The sequence below is a fragment of the Chaetodon auriga genome, chromosome 23 (genome assembly GCF_051107435.1).
Source record: "Chaetodon auriga isolate fChaAug3 chromosome 23, fChaAug3.hap1, whole genome shotgun sequence".
Classification (NCBI taxonomy): domain Eukaryota; kingdom Metazoa; phylum Chordata; class Actinopteri; order Chaetodontiformes; family Chaetodontidae; genus Chaetodon; species Chaetodon auriga.
Genome location: NC_135096.1, coordinates 17,420,038 through 17,426,037, shown reverse-complemented (window position 1 = coordinate 17,426,037; position 6,000 = coordinate 17,420,038). Strand labels below are relative to the sequence as shown.

Below are 6,000 nucleotides of genomic sequence, written 5' to 3'. Positions count from 1 at the left end.
TCATGACCTCCATTGTGTTCTGGAGGGGATGAGATATATCTAAGGGTGTGTGGAGTGTGTTAGAGTAAGCAAGCAGTTCAGAGGAGGACGAAATATTGATTCATACAAAGCTGTGTGATTGCTGGAGGCATCTGTTGCCTTGTGGTTTGAACTTTCCCGTGTGTTTGGAGCCTGAAGCCGGCCTGACCGCCACCTTTGTCTCTTGACACGATAGAGGACAAACGCAGCAATAACAGAGAGATGTGAAATCAATCGGTGGGGATGTGTGCTGTAATTGATTTTGTGTAACCTCAAGTTAATCAGATATACTTTTTGAGGTTAAAGGAGCCATAGTGTAGGAATTATAAGTTATGTCTAAACCTAAAGAAGCAGCATTCTTACAAACCTGCAACCTTTAACAGCAATGAGTCCTAAAACCCACAAATGAAACAATAGTCATAATAATTATGATAATAACAAAATAAGTTTAATTACCAAATGTTTTAGTGGAAATGTGTTAAATACGGCACGTGTTTTTCGAGGTGGGCTGTGTGTATAGTAGTAAAGTATAATGGTAATAGATATTGAAAAATAAATAATCAATAGGTAATAACGAGGGAAGAAAGGAAATAGTTGACTATATATACAGTTTGGATGCGTATGAAATGTCAGTTATTGTATGGAGATCCTGGTATGGGTTGAGGTACGTCTGTGTGTGTGTGTGTGTGTGTGTGTTTGGATGTTTGGATGAGAGGCAGTGTCGTGTGTGCACTCATGAAAATTATCAGCCTGATAAAAGTGTGTAAGTATTGAGCCTATTTTACCTTTTGTCACAGGGACCAATGCGATGCTAACTTCCAGGTTAGCCTACAAAGGTCATCCCTGCAGCACCTGGGCTGCTCTGGCTGCTCCCAACCAGCAAGAAGAAACAGCAAAAATGAGAGGAACATGTTTTGCATGAACGTTTTTGCAGTTCATAGTATTGTGACCCTCAGATTTATTTTTGCGACACCTTAGGGGGGTCCTGACCCCCAGGTTGAACGCCACTCCTTTAAACAGACATTTTATTCTACTATTAAACTAAACAAAGTGACAAAGTCTCTTCCTCATGAGACACTCTGCAAATAAAACATTCCTGTATTTCACCTCAGTGCCCGAAGCTCTTTCTGTAATACTCAAAGCATGTTTAGTGAGTTACGGCGGTTTTAGCAGCAGGAGAAGGTCAGCGCAGAATATCAAATATTCTAGAAGTTATCTGACAGAAAAGAGGAATGTTTGTTTATATTTCCTTGTAAGAAGCTGCTTCCAGGCCTCAGTGACTTCATTGTGTCTCGTTCATTGACTGTGTCCAGACCAGATTGCTATCGTTCGGCTGTGTTGTGTCTTTGAGTGAGTGGCTGTATCACTGACAACTGTTTACCTTTTTCAACTCCATGAGCTGTGACACAAACACTGCCAGCCAGTGGGTGGAAGGAGAATAAGGAATGGTGCTTTTGCTTGTGTCTAAACATAAAAAAAAATCGAACTTTGTGAGTTTAATATTTAAAAAGGAAGCAGTGGAGGACAGTGGGGGTTTATGGGTTAAAATGTGCTGTTTTTTTTAGTGGACTCTCCACAGGCTGACCTGCAAGAAGGCAGAGGTAATTGATTAAAGTTTTAATTATGAATACTGTACCTTTAACCCTCATTCTTCTGAATTTTGTACAAATGTGGAGTAAAAATTAATGATCAAATGCTTACTAAACGTAAAATGAATGTAAATGTGAAGAAATAAGTTTGCAGTCAGTGTTTTGTGTTGCAGAGATATCTACTGAAGCTAGCATGCTAACCAGCTAGCTCCAGCCTGCCCTGCCCCGTAATTTATAGTATAACTTATAGTCTGTAGTAATATCTGTATCTGTAGTTTCAGCTGGCAGATATAAGCAAACAGCTATTTTGTTACTTTCATAAGCTTTTAGTCTAATAAATAAACAAAATAAACTTGCAGCCACTCGCTGCACAGCTAACTGAGCTAACTAACTAGCTAACGGCAGTTAGCTAGCGCTAGATAGCTACCGCTAAGCTCTAGAGAGCAGCAGTTAGCGTTTCCTCTGATGATGTGCTGCCCCCTTGTGGTTTGGAATACCTACGACAGGTGACCAGTTTCTTACATTGTAAACCTTTAAATCTGAGTTTAAAACGTGTAAATGTGCGATGATTTCGTGACCTAATAACTAGTTTGGAAGCTCATCATGGTTCAGATAATTTAAACTACTTCTCATTGGGTGCCCACTTTGAGAACCACTAGAGTAATTCCCACTCCTGTGAACAGCACATCTGGAGTAATCCACCTGGAAACACAGCGGGTCACTTCTTCTTCGTGTTTTGTAGGTTGTAACGCTGGCTGTGGCAAACTGGGGGCTCTCCAGTTGAAGACATCCCCCTAGCGCCATGTTTGCGTACTACACCCCTTATGCCGAGAAGCACTGCCCCCTGTGAAATTCCTGACTGCCAGGGTGATTCCTACGGTTACCAAGGGCTGCTTCCTACTGTAGCCTACCGTGTGCTGTGGGGCAAAGTATTTTATAACCTCTGGATAAATTATCAACCACGGGGAATGATATCTCCGCCGACAAAGGGTGAGTTATGTCTTAATAACGCGGCAGATAGTGTCGGTCATATGTATTCTGCAGATGTTAGTGTGCGGGCTCAGTAGTGTGTGGAGCTCTGCCTGACAGGCTTTAACGTCCTGTCTTCATTCGTTAAGGCTACAAAAATCCACATTACCGTGTCTACCTGCTTGTACACACACGGAACAAAGGCTGTTGTTCAGATGTTAGGCTGGATGTGTGTTTTGAGGGAAAGACTTGGGAACACGCCCTTGCTGTCTTGCCTACCTGTATGAAAGGGAACGCTTTCAACTTCATGTGAATGCCCTCAAACTGCGGTCAGACCAGCGCACAGCCCCACACCGGGGAAGTGAGCCGCATTTGTCAATTTTTCGCTCTACTTTCGAGTTTGTTGCAGTGTCAGTGTGGTCAAATGTACATTTCTACGGCGCCTTTCACCGCCAGAAACTTCCTGAGCCACTGTGAGACCTCGTAAAAAGTCAACTCTGTTCCGTACGGTTGACTTGATCCGCATTACCCCGGCTGGTGCACCGCAGCTCAGCTGTAAACTGTAACCTGCGGCGGTAGAGTTGACGCGGACGGATACACGGTAGCAGCCCCCCCAGCATCTGAGAGCAACCAGGAAGCCGAAAAGCGTACCAAACCCCGGTTGAAACCACCGGTTTGCTGTGCTTTTGGCTTTCAAGTAGTCGCATGAATAGGCTGTTGAGGTGAGGGAGACCAAGAGGGGGGGCTTTCGAGGCCACGGCGGAACCAGGGAGTTTCCTGCCTCGAGGTCCGCCAGCCTGCCGGGTCACAGGTAGGGGCTGGGCGGGTAAACCTGCTCTGGAGCTCCGCCAGGCAGATAGGTGATAACGCGAGACGTTTGTTCTTCTCTTAGACTTTCCTTAAATTATTATTACATGACCCTTCCTTGCGGGCGGACTGTCTTATTTTCCGCAGGATTTGACTTTAATTAAAATAAATTAAAAAGGCAGTGACCCCCATGATCAGTAATACTGGTCAGAAATGATAAGCAGGTGCTGCTGTGGCACGCGCTCATAACCGTTAACTGGTTTGAATTTGACCCATGTGTGACGTCTGATGGAAGAAACTTTATTTAAACTATTGTACAAAAACAACATGGTGACTTGTTGGGCCAAGGATTATTTTCTTTATAATTTAATCATTTTCCTGAGCAATGAATCATTTGGTCTGCTGATGAAATGTCAGAAAAAGACACGTAGAAAGAGCCCATGATATGAAACATAGAAAGGAAGCAAATCCTCACGTTTTAGTCTGAAATATTACTATTAATCAACTGTCAAAATAATCAGTTAGTCAGCAAAGACTTTCTCTAGTCATATTATTGTCATAGATGATAAAGTTGTTAACATCTTAATCACTTCTGAAGTGCACAAATATTATAGACTGTTCTTAATGTAGACATCAGAGTCACATCGAGGTGTATTGTCCACATGTTGTTGCTGTGTAGTAGACAGGTGACACCAAGCCGACACTGAGCAAAGGCATCGTGGTGACATAGACCTACATCAACCTACATCCAGAGCTCAGAGCAGTGCTGAATGCTGACGACTTTTTCTTCTTCTCCATAAATTTTGCACGACCCTCATTATCAGGAAGTCCTGTAAGTTCTGGAGGAGATTAACATTTGAGAGTTGTGCGATTCCCCTTCACTTTCAGCCCCAGAAAAAGCTGCAGAGAGAGCACGGTCGCAGTGACGACACCTGTCCCGAGCTCTTGGATGTGAGGTGTGTCGTCGCCGTGATTGTTAATAGCAGTTGAAAGCATTTAAATGAACAGGTTCCAGGGTCGTTGTTGGACGTCTGAGCTTCTGGTTTGTGCTCACTGCTGTATGAGGGAGAAAAAGGGCAAAAAATGACATGCACCAAGGTGGAATAAATGAAATATAACCACACATTAGGAGTATTGTCCAAACACTAAAAGCATGGCTATAAATAGGAGTGACCTTTTTCATGCAGCTCCAATCAATAGTCCAGAGTGAGTGTGGAATGTAAATACATTATTTAAATATAATTCATCAGTTTTCCACGGTGCTTGTTTTGTCACATGATAAGCGACCATCATGAATGAAATCTGTTATAGTCAGCTGTTTCTGCTGCCAAAGTAGAGGAGAGAAGAAGAAAGACGCGCCTCATAATTACAGAGCTTGCCTGAGAATCATGACATTTTTGAGTTTTCTTCAGTGTCACAGTAATCCAGTGATGGCTGTCCGTACATCCATCAGCACACTGCAAACAGGAGCTGCTGGTCGATAATTCGGCATCTTTTAATCCTCCGAAACTTTGAAAACCCCCGTTCATAACAGCTAGACTCCCTCACTCCGGCTAATGCAATCATCCACAGCTGGTTTATTGACTGACCACTCAGGTCAGCTCATCGTGGTTGCCTAGTAACTCCAGCACAAAGAAGCAACAGGTAAAGGCTAACAGTGTGAATCAAGCGTGTGGAGTCAGTGTTAGTCAGACATACTGAAGGAAACTGAAAGCCTGCATGTTAACACGGTCCAGCCTCTTTAAACGCTCACAGAGGCTGGGTTTGAGCCCGCTGTTGTTCCCCTGTCACAGTCTCACTGTCTCTCTGCGTCCATGTGCCTCAGTCACGTCTTCCAGGACACCGTAGGGGTTAATTTAAGTGTCACTCGGGAATGTTGATTGAATTCCACAGAATTAATGACCCTAATTTACTCCGTCATGGACAGCAACAGAGAGAGCATGTGACCCGGCCAGACTTCCAGAGTGACTCGCCTTCATGTCCCGGCATGTCTCATGACTGCGGCCGTCACAGGGTTACCTTCGCTCGAGCTGAAGTGAAGTCATTATGTCGCGGGAGCTGGTCGTCTCTTATTATGGCGCGAGGAGACATGTTATCATGGTGATAATAGAGGCAGAGCTGCGAGGGCGTCGTGGATGAGGTGATAGGGAGAAGCGTCAGCGAATCAGACGTTTGAGCTCCACGCTGACGGCTGGAGGGAACAGAGCAGGCTAATTTCATTTTTAGGAGTGACAAAAGCAGATATGCTCAACAGATTATGTCAAAAGTGCAGCCAAATCCCACCGCCTGGTTATCCAGAATAACTCATTTGGTAATTATGTGTTAATCCCCCGTTTTGCATGTTGGAGAGCTTTTCCACTGAGTAAACATAAGTCATATACACCATGAGCTCTAAGCACTGATGAGCTTTAAATAGCATCTTTGCTCAAACTGGCGTTTCTCCAAGACCACGTGTTGCATACAAAATCAGCCCCGATGAGGAGAAACCTGAACTCTTCTTCGCTGTGGATTATTATGTTTCTCGCTGTTGTTTCCGTAGCGGATGGGTGTCAAAACTAGTGCTGGAATGGTGCAGGAGTCAAAGACGTGCCATAAAAGGCGGTGGGGTTTCAGGATT

At 44.1% G+C, this 6,000-nt stretch overlaps 1 protein-coding gene across 2 annotated transcripts in view; it reads left to right on the top strand.

Annotated features, from left to right (window-relative positions):
- Window positions 1–2,462: 2,462 nt before the first annotated feature.
- The window catches only part of LOC143316223 (vang-like protein 1), a 39,382-nt gene continuing 35,844 nt past the window's right edge, over window positions 2,463–6,000 (top strand). For both annotated transcript variants that reach the window (XM_076724030.1, XM_076724029.1), the window contains exon 1: window positions 2,463–2,597. The gene's annotated coding sequence lies outside the window, so the exon portion shown is untranslated. The remainder of the gene's footprint in view (window positions 2,598–6,000) is intronic.